Source organism: Giraffa tippelskirchi, chromosome 11 (assembly GCF_054371585.1).
Source record: "Giraffa tippelskirchi isolate mGirTip1 chromosome 11, T2T-mGirTip1v1.2.pri, whole genome shotgun sequence".
Classification (NCBI taxonomy): Eukaryota; Metazoa; Chordata; class Mammalia; order Artiodactyla; family Giraffidae; genus Giraffa; species Giraffa tippelskirchi.
Window position 1 is genome coordinate 137,687,517 of NC_137285.1, and position 19,015 is coordinate 137,706,531.

A 19,015-nucleotide genomic window follows, 5' to 3' on the forward strand; every position below is an offset into this window, starting at 1 on the left:
CACAAATATTGCTGATTGGTTCAGAAGCAGATGCGATCTGAGCAGTACAATCAGAGAAACCTCAGAAATTATATTTATCTCTCCTCAAAAATATGTAGATAGAGTAAAAGTAGAAACTTCAGGTAAGCAAAGTGAGCACCCATGACAGCGTTCTTCTTATAGAAGTGGGCAGATACAAGTCAGCCTTTCGGCTGACAGGAAACCGTGACCCTTAGGGGGACAAGGACTTGCTAGAAGTTCAAGTGGTGGCAGGAGGGGAACCAGACCCTAGTCCCTTGGCCCCCACTACAGCTGTCTTTTCCCCTCGATCACCCTGCTCTCCTTAGCTGCCTGGCCTTTCCCAGGTGCTTCTGTAGAGCTGGACTTGACAGCCAAACTGACATTGATATATGGCCCTGGGAGTCCTGGGGAAGGGTACCCTGGAGCCGCTATGAACATGCAGGTTAAAGGGAGCAGCTGCATCTGGAAGCCTCTGGAAGCTTCCATCCGAGGAAGTGCTGCCTGCCACTCTGTCCCTGTGTGTGCCCTTTCTGCTGTCCTAATCGGCCTCAAACCTGTCATAATACAGGAAGCTGCCAATTAGGGAGGCCACTTCCAGCTGTTCTGTTCTGTGCCCTACGTTATAGGATTCCCTCCCACTTCTGCCAAGTGTTTCCATTAGGGAGGGATGGTAAGGATCCCTATGGTAAGATTGCTCCCTGATGGCAGTGGAACACAAAACAGCCAAATTTATGTCCGAAAGCTGAAATCAGTTATCACTGACGACAGTAATAATGGTGTCTCCAACCTGACCTAGTTTATTGCTCAGCACCTGGTCTCAGTTGATAAATCCTTTTTTGAGAGACTGGTCATGTAGGCATCTGAAGGGAAAAAGAGCAGCAGGACTGTGATAGGTATGACTTTGGGGAAGGAGAGAGAGAAGGGAGGACCGAGAGAGATAAGACACATTTATGCTCATTTGTAACCAATACTCATTATTACCAATAATATTGCTCCTGTCTATTAAGTGACAGTACAGGGATATGAGTTTTAAACACATTTTCTCTAACCTTCATCAGAGCTATGCAAATCATCCCTCTTTCAGTGATTAGAAAGCCAGGGCCCAGAGCAGTGAAGCAGTTCACCCAAGGTCACGCAGCTAGGAAGTGGAAGAGCCCAATTCAGACCTAGTTCTGTCTGATTTCAGAGCCCAAGCTCTTTACACTCTGTGCTGTTTCTGGTTATCATATTCAGCTGATGTCTTCTGGATCTCTTTCATGAGAGAGCTGACTTCAGATATATATGAACTAATAGTGGGTTTACATTCTCATTTGGATTAATTTTGAGAAATGGAAGGTTCCTAAGACAGGAGCCTAGAGATGTCAGGGGCAGGGTGTGCACACGTGCTTCTGTGTGAATCCTAATCGTGCCCACTGTGGTTGTGGTCTGTATCATCTGTAATGATATTTTATTAATTGTTTCCCTACATCTCCGTTGGCAGCCTAGAGTAAGCCAGAGGCAATAGGCTAGAAAGTGACTAATGAGGATAATTTCTTGATCGATGAGACTGCTCTTTCTGGATTTAAAGGGGCCTTGTAAAAAGTGATGGAGTCTCATTTTTACACTGTATCTTTAATATCTAGATATAAACCTTCCCCCAAATAAGCCATTACAGATAATTGGAGGACGGCTTCTAGAACTGGGCTTTCTCTTCTGTCCCAGTCCTCAGACAGCCTAAGCAAGCAAGGCTCACAGAATCCAGTTGTTCTGAAGTGCCTCGTCCCTTGCTGGTATGCATTGCCATCTCTGGGAAAGCACCCTTAGTAGTGAAGCACCCGGATGATGCCTGCCCACCTCTGTGTCTTTCTCCTCTTTGCTAATGGTTCACCTTCAGGCCCGTTGTGAAGTGGGCCGCACATCGGTGTGCATGGAGGGAGAACCACCTCCGGGCAGGCACAGGAAGGGGGATGGAGGAGAAGGAAGGGCAAAAAGACGATTCTGTATCTCCATTTTGTGGAGAGGCGGCTGCCAACAGCTAGAGAAAAGTTCGAGCAAGAGCTTAGGATCCTCTGATCCAGACACTGAAGGGCTAGATGGCAAAATATTCCTTTTGTCAGAAAAAAAGGCAACGCTTCTTGAAGAGAAGGTCAGGATTTCATATCCCTGTCAGATTAGCATCTGGAAAATGCCAACTGATAACATCCTTGGCAACCTCCTCCCTCCATCTGATTGGAGCTCAGAGCAGGGTCCAAGCAGGCTGGGCCGACTGTCAACCTGGTGTGACCGGTAGGAACTGATTTCTTTCACAGGGTATGTGAGGATTGAATGGAGTGAAGGGTGAACCTGTCGCTCTAAAAGAGCAGGAGGTCCTTCACTTGTTCTTTCTGGTGTCTCTGAAATGGTTGCTCGTAGTAAATAAGTTCAGGCTTCCCCAGTGGCTCAGCGGTAAAGAATCCTCTTGCAATCCAGGAGACCCAGGAGACACTGGTTCCATCCCTGGGTCAGGAAGATCCCCCATAGGAGGGCATGGCAACCCACTCCAATATTCTTGCCTGGAGAATCCCATGGACAGAGGAGCCTGGCGGGCTACAGTCTACAGGGTTGCAAAGAGTTAGACACGACCAAGCACACACAGGCACACAAGCAAGTTCATTAAAGATTCCCGAATGCAGTGAATGAATGACAGGCTAGGAATGCAGTCAAGGAGTGAAGTAAGGAGTGAGAAGGGACCTGGAGGGTGGGGAACCTGACCTGGTCTGGGAGCTTAGAGGCAGTCTCGATGAGAAAGGGTACATGAGCTCAGCTGTGAAGGAGCAGGAGGAGTTGCGGGTGGGTGCTCCAGGCAAGATCAGCACGTGCTACGGCAGGAGTGTGATCATTCCTTATGGCTGTGGTAACAGATTCCCACCAACTTAGTGGCTCAAAGCAACACAAGCTTAATAACTCTCTTACAGTTCTAGAGCTAAGACATCCAAAATGGGTCTCAGGGGGCTAATTGGAAGATGCCTGCAGGACTGCAGCCCTTCTAGAGGTTTTACGGGGACCTTCTGTCTGTCTCTCTCAGAGGTTCTCAGTTCATTTAGAGTAGGTGGTGCTTGTGTGCTAAGTCGCTTCAGTTGTGTCCAATTCGACCCCATGAACTGTAGCCCTCCTGGCTCCTCTGTCCATGGAATTCTCCAGGCAAGAATATTAGAGTGGTTTTCCATGCCCTCTTCCAGGGGACCTTCCTGACCCAGGGATCGAACTTGTGTCTCTTACATCACCTAAATTGGCAGGCAGGTTTTTGTTTTTTTTTTTTTACCACTAGCACCACCTGGAAAGCCCTAGAGTTGGTTGGTCATGAGCAATTAAGACTGCTGCTCCAAAGAAGCCAGATCCTGGAAGGTCCTGTAGTCCTGGTAAGGATGTTTACTCTAAAAACAATAGGAAGCTAGAGAAATGTTTGGATTAGAAGCTTTGGGGGAGAGTAACATACTAAAATCCACCCAAAGGCATTCAAGTTTTGAAAACAAACCTTTGAAAAACAGATCATCCTGATATATCCTAGACTGATAAAATAAAGGTGTGGTGATGCAAAGAGCAGCCTGCATTTTCTGTACCATGTTGGTAAGTTGTGGTTGATGGGGTATTTGTTCTGATAGAAAAGAAACACAGGTGTTGCATCAGAATTACATGGGGGTCTCGAGTGGATTCCTGGAGGAGGAAATGGTAACGCATTCCAGTAGTCTTGCCTGTAAAATCCCATGGATAGAGTAGCCTGGTGGGCTACAGTCCCTGGGGTCACACAGAGTCAGACGTGACTGAGCGACTGAGCACACAAGCATGTATGAAAGGATTTATATCAGTGCTTTCCAACATGTTAAATACTGTGTCAACCTTCTTTAATGCAGCATGGGTTAGGATGGTTATATTCCTACAGCCTGCTGGGGACATGAGGAAGGCTGCTCACAGCTGGAGGCAGCTGACTGGTATCTCCAGGTCCCCCAAGCCTCAGCCAGTGCAGAGGGGCTCAACATCTGGAAACAACTGTGAGTCACTTGCAGCACAGGGGTGCCCTGGCATGCGAATAGGAAACCCTGGGTTTGAGGACAGAGGCCGGATCTTAACCCTTTGACTGCTGCTTCCTTGTCTGTGCTGCTCCTCGCTCATGTCCCTGCATGCTCTCAGCCCATCTCTCCACGGTCTCATGGATGCCACGCTGACTGCAGCTACTCCAAACACAACATGCTGCTTTCAATTTTTTTAATGTGTGAGGTCTGATGGGTTAGCTTTGAAGTGGGTCCAGGCTGGACCCAGCCTCTCATTAGTATACAGATTGTAGAAGTTACCTTATGTCTCTGCTGCCTCCCTGCCACCCCTCTGGTCTACGAGTTCTATTGGTGAGCATTTCCCTGTTTATGAAAGACTGTGGCTCGGTCATCTTTCAATTAAACTTAATAAGAAAAACAAACCCTCAGACTCTTCTTGGAGGGAAAGGGCAGATGAATCTGGAGAGGCGTTAGAGGCTGAGGGAGACAGTTGGTTTGAATAAGGTCACAGATTAATTAGAATTGGGCTTAATTAACACTGCATGAGCATCTGGACAGCTTTGCCAGCAAAGGGGATCATCTGGGTATGTTTGACTGGTCCCTTTCTCCTTCGGGCACTCCTTCTCTGGTTCAGGCTTTGGTCCCCACTGTTGTGAGAGACTCTGGTGCCTGAAAGCTTTTCCAAGTCAATTATACAGGCTTCACTCTGGCTGGTTAGGTCTGGTTACAGAGCTATTCTATAGACGTCAAGGCTCGATCCTCATGTGGGCCCTTAGTTTTAGTCTGTGCTGCAGCCTTGACTGCATATTTCCTCATCTGGGGAGGGAAGCCCCTGCTTGGGCATGGAGTGGGCACAGCTTTGGGGTGCTCTACGAGGGTATTCCTGTGGAAACTGGGTGAATGAATTTGATTGGCTGCTGTTTGAAAGTAGCAGATGAACTAATCCACGCTAAGCTGGCAACGACCAACCATGGCTTAAAATGTTACCTTTACTAGAAATGCTTATATTTTGACAAGGACAATGAATTTTTTTTAAAATCAGTGCCTTTAAAACCATCATTGAGGCTTATTTAGGGTCAGTGACCAACCATCCCGGTTTGCACGAAACTGAAGGGGTTCCTGAGCTGTGGGACTTTCTGTGCTAAACCCAGAAAGTCCTGGGCAAACTGGGATGAGTAGGTCACCCTAGTCCAGGGTTTTTAAGAGAGATGAGTGTGTGTGTGTGTGTGTGTGTGTGTGTGTGTGTGTGTGTGTGTGGGCAGGGGGGTCAGGCCAGGATGGCAGGGCCAGGGGGAGGCTGAGAACACAGAGCTCGGGGGCCCTGCCTCTGCTTCATCCAGAACACGAACACCATATATGTTTCCTGGATTGTGGATAAGACCTTCTTTGAAAAGCATTTTAAAAACCTTACTCTTAAAGAATGAGGGTCAAAAGGAGTCTATGAGGAACAAGAACAGCGGCAGGTCGGGGGATGTCTCGGGACAGAGAGGTTCTGAGGGCCCCTCCCTTTCCCCAAGAAGGCATCACTACTCTGCCGAAATGAAAGTAGGGTTTGGCTGTGGTCACAGCAGAGAAAAGGGGTGGTTAGCTTGTGCAGAGAATCAAAGAAAGAGCGTGCTTTGGGAGTAGGATAGTATTTGGCATAATCATTTGTGTTTTTCTCTCTATTTCCAGCTTTCACTACCCTCCTTCACCCCATCCCACCCCAGGTCCCCCAGTTGTTAAGTTTCCTTACTTTAGGAGAGGTTGTGTTGAAGTGGAAAAACCTGCCTACACTGCACTTTTCTTTCAGGCTTTCCACCCCCATCTAACTGTTGCAATTATGTTGCTGCTGCTGCTGCTAAGTCGCTTCAGTCGTGTCCGACTCTGTGCGACCCCATAGACGGCAGCCCACCAGGCTCCGCCGTCCCTGGGATTCTCCAGGCAAGAATACTGGAGTGGATTGCCATTTCCTTCTCCAGTGCATGAAAGGGAAAAGTGAAAGTGAAGTCGCTCAGTCGTGTCCGACTCCTAGCGACCCCATGGGTCTGCAACCTACCAGGCTCCTCCACCCGTGGGATTTTCCAGGCAAGAGTACTGGAGTGGGGTGCCATTGCCTTCTCCGTTAGCTATCTTTGAATACAATGGAAGGGAGTAGAGGGAAGATTTCTGTAAACTTTAGGTGATGCAAGACTGATGGTATTGAATATTAAGGCTCTAAAGATATTGTAAGGCTTCCCAGGTGACCCTGTGTGCAAGTCAGTGAATGAGTGCTCAGTTGTGTCCAACTCTTTGTGATCCCATGGACTGTAGCCCATCAGAGTCCTCTGTCCATGGGCTTTTCCAGGCAAGAATACTGGAGTTGGTTGCCATTTCCTCCTCCAGGGGGTCTTCCCGACACATGATTTGAACCTGTGTCTCTTGCTTCTCCTGCATTGGCAGGTGAATTTTTTTACCACTGAGACGCCTGGGAAGCCCAAAGAATCTGCCTGCCAATGCAGGAGATGCAAGAGACATCACTGACTCAACAGACATGAGTTTGACCAAACTCCAGGAGATAGTGAAGGACAGGGGAGCCTGGCATGCTGCATGGAGTCGCAACGTTGTACTAAACAACAAATATCTATCTGTCCTCACATGTAGTATGAAAGGATGAGTCTGCCTTCCTCTGGAGGCTACTATTAGGAAACTTACTAGTTTTCCTGTCACCAGGAAAGCTGTCTCCCAGCTCACCTGTTGTCACCCTGACCCCTAATGACCACACAATTCTGACTACCCAATGCACCCTCTTGTCCTTTCAGCCTTCTGTTATACCTTTGGAACTCTCAGGTTATCATTTAGTTAATAGCTCTATATCCTCTATGTCTTCTTTGAGTGCTGTATTTTTACCATAAAAAATAAGCTGTCCCCTGATGATATCGTTCACACTGCAGACTTCCTCTGTGAAGCTTGTATCTCTCATAAATCAGAGCCTGGAAGCAGAGATTGTGCCCTTCATATTTCCTTTTGCTGTTTCAAACTATTTCTTCCCTATCTTAAAAAAAAATCTCCTCCTTCCAGTTTTAAAGCAGTAGAATAGAGAATATTCCAACTATCTATTCTTGAATTTAAGAAAAAAGAACACTCAAAATTGGGAAACTCAAATTCCATCTTAAAGAACACTAGGAGACATTTATAACTCCAGACTATAATATTTGAGGAAGAGATGTCAAAAGGAGTGAAAGTCAAATAGTGGTTCTTCCATCAAGAGAGGTTGTCTTTGGCTGCTGATCTTGCAAGTCTCACAGAGCAGTTCTTCAAAATCAGTAATATACCCTTAGGGCCAAGGCTTTGCTGTTTTAGTTAGGATTAAGTTCAAGTGCATCTAACAGAACATCTAAAATAACAGAAGTGTGGTTTTCTCTCACATAAGAGAAGTCTAGAGGTTTGCTGTTCAGAGCTGGTGTAGTGGCTCCACTGTTAAAAAAAAAGAAAAGCCAGGTTTTCTGCTTCTGGGGCCAGCTTCCTGGTGTGTAGCTTCCATTTTTATGGTAACTTCATGATGCAGGAGTTTGCTGGAGCATCAGTCATCACATCCACATTCCAGGCAACAGTAGGGAGGACAAGAGTTTTCTCCAGCTTTTTGTATTTTTTTAATGGAGACTTTTCAAAATTCCCTCCCAAAGATATCCATTAGAACCTGATTGTATGTCACATATAGCTGCAAAGAAGTCCAGAAAAGGAATCTTTTAGCAGTTTAGCCTGGTGGCTTAGTTGTAAACAATCCTGCAATGCAGGAGACTGCCTGTCATGCAGGAGACCCAGTTCAATCTCTGTGTGGAGAAGATCCCCTGGAGAAGGAAATGGCAACCCACTCCAATATTCTTGCCTGGAAAATTTCATGGACAGAGGAGCCTGTAAGGGTACAGTCCATGGAGTCACAAAGAGTCGGACACGACTGAGTGACTAAAAATCCACATTGCTGTCTCTAATGATAGAGAAGTTCTGAAATTATGGAACTGAGCAGGACCCTGCGGAGCCTCCCGGGGACAGACTTCTATGTCCCCTGCCTCTTAATTATAGGAAAACTTTAGCTTCCTAGGCCTTCCTCAAATTCCAAAAAAGCAAATTTAATCAGGGAAGTGAGAAAATGCAGAAACAAAGAAAAATAGTCAAGCAAGGCAAAATCCTAACAGTTTAGCCATAAAACAAAGTAATGGACCTTTAGTTCCTCCTCAGAGGTTACAGTTAATATCCTGAGCCATATCCTTGAGTTGTGTTGCAGATACTGAAACTCCCATCAGGTGGAAGAAGTTAACTGCGTGCTGATGACCAGCATGCAGACCTCAGACTGGTTGGAACCATAAGGTTGATGATGTTGACTCTCAAAATACCATCTGGTTACATCACCACCAAGATTGAGGGCAGGAGGAGAAGGGGAAGACAGAGGATGAAATGGTTGGATGGCATCACTGACTCAATGAACATGAATTTGGGTGAACTCTGGCAGTTGGCGATGGACAGGGAGGCCTGGCGTGCTGTGGTTCATGGGGTCACAAAGAGTTGGACATGACTGAGTGACTGAACTGACCTCACCACCAATCAATTCGAAGAATGTCCACAAGCTGATAAAGCACTCTACAATCCTCATCCCTGATGTTGCCTTTAAAAACCCTTCCCTGAAAGCTACTGGGGTGTTGAATATGAGCTGCCTGTTCTCCTTCCTTGGCTACATGGTAGGCACCTTGCCATAAATCCTGTACTTTCCTTCACCACAGCCTGGGGTCAATATACTGGCTTTTGCTGCATGTCAGGTGAGCAGACCCAAGTTTGGTTCCATGGCAATGAGAAGAAAAGAGAGTAGATGTTAGTAGCAGCTGTGAGTCTTGGTCTTATTCTTGTTTGGGGCAGAGAGAATATGTCAGGACTGGTTACAAGGAATTTGCCAAGCCTCGCTGGTAAAGAGAATCACAGGCAGGACTGAATGAGAAATTACACCGACAAGACATAGCGACAGGAAGCAAATTGCACATGAGGCAGGGTGAGGAGAGAGAATCTGTATTGTGAGAAGATCAGATGGCTGTGGGTCACTGCTGATTGAGGGAAGGAAAAGTCTAAAACTGTTTAATTCCACTCACAGCTTCATATAACAAAGATGAATCTTTCCAGTTTGGCTTATAGTCCTTGGTGACATTTTCTGTAACTATTTTTATAGAAAAATATTTGAAATATTTATAGAAAAATATAGAAAAATCTTTGGGAGAGAATTCTGTAAATTCCCTATTATAAAAATACAAAAAGCTGGAGAAAAACTCTTGCCCTCCTTACTGTTGCCTGGAATGTGGATGAGATATTTTCTATAAATATTTAATTTAGTTAAGACTCATCTCAGGATTCCCTAGTGGTGTTAGTGGTAAAGAGCCCACCTGCCAATGCTGGAGACATAAGAGACGTGGGTTCGATCCCTGAGCTCAGAAAATCCCCTGGAGGAGGGCATGGCAGCCTGTTCCAGTACTCTCGTCTGGAGAATCCCATGGACAGAGGAGCCTGGCGTGCTGCAGTCCATGGGGTCGCAAAGAGTCAGACACAAGTGAGGTGACTTAGCACGCATGCATGCAAGACTCAACTCACTTATGAGTAACAGTGAAAAGAGAATGATCACAAGATGTTTATATAAAGGCGTTAGAAGGAGAGAGAAAAGGAATGGAAACAACTAATGGCAGATAAAGAATATTCACCAGGAAAATATTGTCAAAGAGTAACAAAAATTATCAGCAAACATATCATCATTAATAAAAAATAATATAATGAAGTAATTGCCTCCAGAAAACAAGGTTCAAAAAGGGGAGATGGTAGAAAGTGATGCTCTGTGACCTGACAGAGCTTTGGGAAGAGATGGAGGAGAGAAGTAAGTTCAGCAAAGAATTGAATGCAACACTATAAAGGGAAGACACTGATGAACATAAGACACGGGAAGAAATGTAAAACACCAGGAGCATTTTTTAAAAGATTAGGACAAAATAATAGCTCTCAAAGACAGAAAGCCTAAAATACCCATAGCTGGTATTAACAATGAAGATAAATAAGGAAGCTGAACTAATATGTAAAGATAATTTTTAAAATTTAAATTTTAGAATTTAAGAGAACTTTTCAGCAATAAAAGAAAACTAGAATCTATAAGTAGAAAGGTCATATTCTATCCCAGAAAAAAAAAATTGCCTTGTTGAGAGAAAGAAAAACAAGTCATAGCTTAGTATGACGGAGGCTACACTATATATGATAAGCCAATTTTATATGCATTGAATATTTCTGAAATTATTTCAAAAAAGTGACAGAAGTGCTTGCCTCTGGGGAGGAGTATTCTCAGTGGAGACTGCTAGATGCTTACCAAGCATCCATTTTCCTGTTGTATCTCAAAATACAGAATTTCAACTTTACCATCTGATATTTACTATTGAGATCAACGGTTCTCAATGAGGCATATCCCTCCTTCTGTAGGAAATTTGGCAATATGTGGGGATTTTTAGTTGTTACAACTTGGAGGTAGTGTGAGGGACATGTTCCACTGGTGTCTGGTGGGATGCTAGTAGAGATGCTGCTAAACATCCTACAATGTATCGGTCAGTCTTTCTACAGCAAAGAATTGTCTTTCCCAAAATGTCAATGATGCCGAGGTTGTGAAAGCATGGCTTAAGTTATGGATGATGAGATAGAAACGGAGATAAAATGTGGACTTCTGGGAAGTCCCCATAAATAAAGGGGGCATGTCTTTCTTCCTCCTTCCTTAGTCCGGCCGCTTAGAATGTGGATGTGATGTCAGAGACTGGCCAGCCATTGTGGGTCATAAGGAAAAGGGTCCCATCCTAAGGATAGTGGAGTGGGCAGGTGGAAGAATTCTGGGTCCCTGATGTGCATTTTTTCCTTCTTTCATTATTCATTTATTTACTGAATGTTAGTTTCATGTATACTATGTGCCAAGCACTGTTTCAGACAGTGGAAACATAGCAGAAAACAAAACAAACAAGTCTATCTCTTTATGAAACATATTCTAATTTGTTTATAATAAAATAATAGATAAGTAAAATATAAAGTGTGTTGCATATGTGCGTGCTAAGCTGCTTCAGTTGTGTCCAACTCTCTGCAACCCTATGGACCATAGACCGCCAGGCTCCTCTATCCAGGGGATTTCCCAGGCATGAATACTGGAGTGGGTTGCCATGCCCCCCTCCAGGGGGTCTTTACGTCTCAACAATCAAACCTATGTCTCTTATATCTCCTGCATTGGCAGGCAGGGGCTTCCCTGGTGTCTCAGACAGTAAAGAATCTGCTTGCAAGGCAGGAGACCCAGGTTTGGGAAGATCCCCTGGAGAAGGAAATGGCTACCCACTCCAGCATTCTTGCCTGGAGAATTCCATGGACAGAGGAGTCTGGTGGACTACAGTCCATGGGGTTGCAAAGAGTCGGACATGTCTGAAAGACTATCACTTTCACTTTCTTTACTACTAGGGCCACTGTGTGGTGATAAGTGCTGTGAAGGACTGGAGGACATGGAAGTGGTTAAAAAGTGCCTGTTAGGTGATGTTTTTAATTTTAAATATGATTATTAAGAAAGGTTCCAATGAAAAGTAAAGGGTTGAAGGAGAGGAAGGAGTAAGTATTATGAATATCTGTAATGTTTCCAGCAAAAGGAGCAGCAGATAGCCCTGTGGTGGGAGTGTGCTTGGAATGTTGGAGGACCAGCAAGAAGACCAGGGTGTCTGGAGTGGAATGAACAAGGGGTGGAGAGGGAGGAGTCTGAACTGGAGAGGTGATGGGAGAACCCAATGATATAGGGCTTTGGGGGCAATTATAGGACTTTGGTCTTTACTCTGAATGAGATGGGGAAACTACTGGAGAATTTTTAGCAGAATAGTGATGCAATCTGAGTTAACATTTGAGAGGGTGACTCTGACTGCTGGGATGAATTAAAATGGAGGCTGAGGGAGAAGGGTGCATGAAGAGAGAATTTTTTGCAAAAAGTCATGTAGTCAATAATGGCACCTTAGACCAAAGTGATATTGTAAAGGTGTGGAGAAGTTATCTGATTCTGGATATATGTTGAAGGCAGGCCTGGCAGGGTTGACTTGATGAATTTGACACATGGTTTTAGAGATAGAGAGGAGTCAATGATGACTCCAGGTTTTTAGCTAGAGTGAAGGAATAATAGGAGTGTCATGTATTGAGATAGGCAGATGCAGGAGGGGAAGATTTGGTTTTGGATAAGCTATATTAGAAATTTATATTGCACAGTTGATCTACCTAAAGTCACCCCCTTTTTAATCCATAAAAATGGCAATTTTGTATGATTTAAGCTATATAGTTCTGAAGTTCAGTGGAGAGGTCTGAGGTGGGTTTCTATATTTTGGAATCATCAGCATTTAGATGTCATTTAAAACCATGAGATTGGATAAGGTCACTGAATGGATAGGACCTGCCTGCTAAACCAAAAACAAGATGTTAGCAGAATGACTCTCTTTCCCAGGCTGGGAAAACATTTTCTTCTGTCTTCTTCAAACCCCAGGAAGGAATGCTGGAATTCTGCATTTGTGAGCATCATCATAGTTTATGAGCACCATCACCTCAAGATGGGGCTGCTCTCTGCCTGGCATGTCACATGAAATCATGTCCAATTGGCAGAAGAAAGTGACTAATATTGGGCTTGTTTCAATTCATCTATTTCTTGAGCATTTGTAGGCAATTCTCCCTTTTCATTCTTTCCCTGTTCATCCCTAGTATGAAATAATGTCTTAATGAAATATAACTATATATGGAAAATTGCATAGATTTTTGGTGAATTTTTACCAAGTGAACATAGAATTATATATTCATAATTATAATAAATATAATCAGCACATCCAGATCAAAAGTACACATTTTACTAGCATCCCAGAAACTTCCCTTAGACCCCTTTTCAGTTGTCACTAGCCCCACAAACATAATACCTATACTAACAGCTAACACCATAACACATTTTTCCACTGTATGAATTCTGCTATGGATGGGTATTTTCTAGTTTTTGGCAGTAATAAATCATGCTCTTGTTCATGTCTTTCAGTGAATGTGTGTATTCATTTTTGTTGGCTTTCTATATGGGGATGTAATTGCTGGATCATATTCAGTTTTTTAAAAGTGGTTACATCAATGTATCATCTCACTAGTAGTGTATCAGAGTTCTGAATACTCGATACCCTTGGCAACACTTAGCATTTTCAGTTTTTCATTTTAGCCACACTGAGATTTTAATTGCTTTTTAAATTTTTTTTGTTGATTAATGAAGTTGAACATCCCTTACTGGCTATTTGGATAACCTCTTCTGTGGTATGCCTATTGAATTATTTTTGTCCATTTTTCTATCAGGTTATCTGTCTTTTTCTTGCAAACATTTGTTATGTATCGTGGATGTGAGTCCTTTATAGGATATATATATATATTTTATATATATATATAGGATATATTTTATATCCTATATATATATAAAACAAATACATATATATCATATATATATATATATATAAAATATTTCTTCTCACTCTGTGCCTTGACTGTTCACTGTCCTAATGGTCTTTTGGTGAGCAGAACTTCTTAATTTAAGAAATTAAATTATTCTTCATGCAAGAATACTGGAGTGGGTTGCCATTTCCTTCTCCAGGGAATCTTCCTGACCCAGGGATCGAACCTGGGTCTCCTGCATTGGCAGGCAGATTCTTTAACATCTGAGCCACCAGAGAAGCCCTCTTAATTTAAACAGCATTCAATTTATCAATTTCTTCCTTATGTTTAGTTTATTTTGTCCTGTTTAAGAGATTTATTTCAGTCATGAAGAAATTATCCTTCATTTTCTCTTAAAAGATGTATATTTTATCTTTCACATTTTCATTTACAGCCTATCTGAAGCTGACTTTTGTGTATGGTTTGAGCTATGATTCTAACTTCACTTTTTTTCTTTATGGGTACCCAGGGCATTATTTATTGAAAAGACCATTCTTTCTCTACTCCATTTTAATGTCATCTTTGCCATAAATTGAGTGATCATAGATGTGGGGTCTGTTTCCATATTCTATTCCATTAATCTGTTTTTTTTATACTGTACCTATACTTACACTGTTAATTACTATAGCCTTATAGTGTCTTGGGATGATAAGTCTTAACATCTGCCAAGATGTTTGTATAAGTTTTCCAACTTTGGTCTTCCTTTTCATCACTATCCTGGATAGTCTTGGCCTTTTGTTTACTATGCAAATGAAAAAACTAGATTGTAAAATTCTTAAGAATAAAGGCACAAAGATTTAGATTTGGACTTTAATATAGATTGTTTTAGATTTACATATCAACTTGTGGAGAATTGCCAGATTCTCCACATTGGGACGTAAAACCTAAGAACCTGGAATATCACTCAACTTATTTAGTCTTGTTAAAATTCTCTTAACAACATTTGGTGGTGTTGCAGAGAAGCCAATTCTGACTGCATGTTGGAAACTGTTTCTTTGACTTGCTTTTCAGGGCTTTTGTTATTATAATCATACATAATGGCTTGCTTAAAAGGACCCTGCCCCTCTGCCTGACTGACTTTGTTCAGAACCCTGTCCACCTGTGGATGGCAGGAAGGAAGAAATTAACATATCCCCTGCCTGCCTCTTGCCATTCAAGGAGATGTTTGCAAGATAATGGCCTTTTTGCTTTGCTTCCTCACCTCTCCCTATCTTTGATCTATAAAAGAACCTGGCATCCAGACCCCTAAAGATGGTTATTTTGAGGTGCTAGTCTGCCATCTTCTGGCTTCCCTTGTAGTTCAGTCGGTAAAGAATCTGCCTGCAATGCAGGAGATCCTGTTTTGATCCCTGGGTGGGGAGGATCCCCTGGAGGATGGAATGGCAACCCACTCCAGTATTCTTGCCTGCAGAATCCCACAGACAGAGGAGTCTAGCAGGCTACAGCCCATGGGGTTGCAAGAGTCAGACAGGACTTAGCGACTAAACCACCGCCACTAGCCTGCTGTCTTCTAGGTCAGCTGGCTTTCCAAATAGTCTTTTCCCTATGGACTTCCATGGGGGCTCAGATGGTAAAGAATCTGCCTGCAATGCAGGAGATCCTGGTTTTGATCCCCGGGTGGGGAGGATCCCCTGGAGGATGGAATGGCAACCCACTCCAGTATTCTTGCCTGGAGAATCCCATGGACAGAGGAACCTGGTGGCTACAGTCCATGGGGTCACAAAGAGTTGGGTAGGACTGAACGACTAACACTACAACAACACCTCATCTCCAGGATTCATTGGCCTGTTGTGTGGTGAGCAGAGCGAGCTTGGACTTGGTAACAGTGGTTTTCTTGCATATCTTTTGTTAGATATAGTCTTTGGCACTTGATTCTTTTTATATTATTGTAAACAGTGCCTATTTGAGAATTTAATTTTCTTCTTTTTGGTTCAATCTCTAGTCCAGAGCCTGAAGCCTCAGAGGGTAAGAATTCATTCTTCTTTTTTCTGTGGCAGAAAATAAGGGTGAAGGAGAGGGAGAAAGCAATTTACCCAGCAAGATAAAATCTAGAGCCATTTGGAAAATGGACTGAAAAGATGCAGGCTCACATAAGGGCACTTGAAACATCTCCAGAGTGACCACTGTTTGCAAAGTTTCAGACTGATGGCTGCCTGTGGGATTGTGACCTTGTCTTTTAAGATGGAGCTGGTTTGTTCTAAGAGGACAAAGTAACTTTTTTGAATGACTCTTAAGTGATGACCAACTCTGAAAGTGTTTTGGATTTTTTTTTTTGGCTTGATTTTCACTTCTTTTGATTTTCCATTCGGCCAGTTCTACAAACTCCTCAAAATCAGATTCTGTATCTATCAGTGAGATCACTTCAGCTTCGGAGACAAATGCCTCTGCCACTCAGCATAAACCGGGGCCCTTCTCCTCTTCATACCGATAACCTTTATGAAGCATGAGGCTTCACCCTTTCTTCTCTTCGTCTCCTCCAGCCAGTTAATTACTTTTAAGCCATCAGATAAAAGAATGGCAATGTATATTAGTCTGTTTCTTTGAGTACAAATCTAAACCCATACTTTAGGGTTTGTGGCATGTTCCTGAGTCAGGTTGCCTGTACAAATGTTGCCCAAAAGGGAATAATCAAGATGGGTAATTCAGTTTCTTTAAAGACTTGAGAAAAGACACTAGTTAGGCAGTGGTACGATCTAGTTTCTCAAGTCGTTGAATAAGCTCCTGTTTTTGCTCATGAATATAATAGATGTATTGATTTTTGCCTCCAAGCATCTAGTCTCCCTTCTTCTTTCTGAGTTGTTATTATCTTTTTAAAAGTTTTTATTGGAAAAGAAGCACACCTATCCCTTTTCATATTATATATTTTATGGTTAATATCTTCGGTCTTCTTGAAGAAATCACTGTTTTTTTGCCAAGGTCATAAAGATTTTCTTCTTTACTTTCTTGTAGAAGTTTTGTTGAAATGATTCCACCATTGTGGGATCTTAGTTTGCTGAACAAGGATTGAACCCACATCCCCTGCATTAGAAATGTTGAGTCTTAACCACTGGACCACCAGGGAAGTCCCTAATTACCTTCCTTCCTAAAATGGACTCTGTTTCTCTTCTAGGTAACCACTTCTTCACTGTTTAATCTTCGTGTTTTGAATGGAGTTGACTGAAGCTCTGGCCCCATAGGTAGGCATTTAGCTGCAGCATGGCTGGCCAGAGATTTGCATTTTCTCTATCATGATTGCTTCAGAAATGTGTATCCCTGGTGGCTCAGATGGTGAAGTGTCTGCCTACAATGCGAGAGACCTGGGTTGGATCCCTGGGTCCGATTCCTGGGTCGGGAAGATCCCCTGGAGAAGAAAATGGCAACCCACTCCAGTGTTCTTACCTGGAAAGTCCCGTGGATGGAGGAGCCTGGTAGGCTACAGTCCATGGGGTCAGAAAGAGTCGGATACGACCTAGCGACTTCACTTTCACTTTCACTGTCAGAGCTAATGGGTCATGAGGTAATTCTGAGAGTGTTGGTAGAGAAGCACACTCTCACTCATGATGGTGTTGATACTCAGGGATTTTGTTCTGGAAAAGATGGCAACTATTAATACTATATCACCAAGTAGAGCCCGAGACTGAAGCCTACATGTAGGCAAGCAAAACTGGGAGAGGACAATATACCAGGCACTTGTGACTTTCTTTGAGACACCCTAGACTTTTAAGTTTTGTGAGCCAATGCATTTCCTTTTCTGCTTAAACCAGTTCAGCATTTACTTGTGAATTGTATGTGTGTGTGTCTGTACGTGTAACCAAATTGTTTTTAACTCATATAGTGGCAGTGGAGGAAAAGAAGCAGCTTACCGTAGATCGAGAAGCTTAGCCTTTGTGTAGGATTCCTTTTTATTGATTTGATTCTTGCCCATATTATGCTGTTTTGTAAAGGCTACTGAAAATGTAGTACAGTGACTTTTAATTCAAATGTAATGTTTCTAAAATTATCACCTCCTCCAACTTCCTCATTTTTCATTGCCATGGGACAGAAGTTACATATAGACCCGAGTTCTTGTGTTAGTATAAAAGGATACCTTCATTGCCAGGTGACAAAATAAACTGAATTCTTTTTTCCATTTTCACATTCAGTGTAACCAAATGTGAACTTGGACAGGCCCCTAAATCAGGGTGGGGCTTAGTTTCTTTGTCAAAACACTGGAACTGTCTCTAGGTTATTGTGAGACCCAAATGAGACTAATGTAGAAATATTACTAATAGGATTTATTCAATATAATGTATTATTATTACTTTATCCTTCATAGAAGGAAGATTCAGGAATGACTTTGAATATGTCCGTGTTTCTAAGTCCTGGAGGAAAAATGTTTCATACTAAATTCTTGAAGTGTTTATGTGTATTTCTAATGTAGATATTAGTATATTTTCCAAAAGGCAGACTTAATTCATCTGGCTTTGCTTCACTGGGTTTGTCAAACCAACCAGAATGAATTTACATATACACATTTAGGTAGCTTTTTCATCAAATTAATGGCCTATTTGAAAAAAAAAATGAAAGAACTAATGATAGTTTTTAGTGAGCTCCATTGGATACTTACCTAGCATTCATTCTCTCCAACTCATGTTGAATCCCATTTTTGTTTATATCTCTTTCCTGTTCTCTGCTCCAGGAGGAACTGTCACGTGAGTGTATGCTCCTCGGTTCTTGTCACGTCACAACAAAGATTTGGAGTGACAGACATTAGAGCCCTCAGCGGGTCACAGCTCTCGGGTTTTGGACAGACCATGTTATAACTCTTAGACAAATCAGTGTTACAGCTCTATTTTATTTAGATAATAGCAGGAAAATCCATCCTTGAAGCATGAGGGCCTGCCCACCGTCGACCCAAAGACACGAAGAGAAGAACGCCCCAGTGCGCAGGAGAGAGAAAAAAGGGAGAGAGCGCGCTTTGGCTCCGCCTTTTATATGGTTTTTTTCCCTCCCCCTGAGTCTGCCCTATGTAAATTAGGCTTAGCCAGGAGCGCTGTTCGACCTGAAGTTCTCACTCCGGTCCTCGGACCTTCCTTTGACCTTCCTTTGTTCCATTTTCGCGGGCTTTTCCCTTCCTTTCTTTTAGCCACCGCCATTTTGGACTCCTGTTTCCTATTCTAACTACCTAACAGGCACCCTAATTTCTAAGGTAAGTAGCACATGGCATTCCTCTGATAGTATTGGTTAGTCTAAGAGTGGAGGTTCCTGACTGGGAGAGCCTTTTCTTCCTCTCCTACTGGGTGTAGAAAGGGAAGTATATAGCTCCAATAGGCATTGGCCACCATGTTGCTATGAGGAGGGAAAGCAGACCTTTCTGGAAAAGATGGCAACTATTAATACTAGTGGACATTGAGGAGAGCAGAGGGGTAGAGAGAACTTGGGGTTTTATGGCATCATTATGTTTCTGAGCTTCCAGTTATAGGCTTTCTGGCATTTCCTTATTATTTGAGCCAGTTTGAGTTCACATTTTCTGTTACTTTCAGCCAAAGATATTTTCAGTGATG

At 42.9% G+C, this 19,015-nt stretch overlaps 1 protein-coding gene and 1 long non-coding RNA gene across 8 annotated transcripts in view; one reads left to right on the forward strand and one right to left on the reverse strand.

Annotated features, from left to right (window-relative positions):
• Nucleotides 1–7,157: 7,157 nt before the first annotated feature.
• On the reverse strand, nucleotides 7,158–18,399 carry LOC145527164 (uncharacterized). Its single transcript, XR_014069549.1, has 3 exons — nucleotides 18,079–18,399; nucleotides 16,872–17,059; nucleotides 7,158–7,686 (listed from the first exon to the last, which is right to left on the reverse strand). It is a non-coding gene; the product is annotated as an uncharacterized LOC145527164 (long non-coding RNA).
• Nucleotides 18,241–19,015, forward strand: part of LOC145527162 (uncharacterized) — a 544,757-nt gene continuing 543,982 nt past the window's right edge. For all 7 annotated transcript variants that reach the window (XR_014069547.1, XR_014069546.1, XM_081544695.1 and 4 more), the window contains exon 1: nucleotides 18,241–18,660. The gene's annotated coding sequence lies outside the window, so the exon portion shown is untranslated. The remainder of the gene's footprint in view (nucleotides 18,661–19,015) is intronic.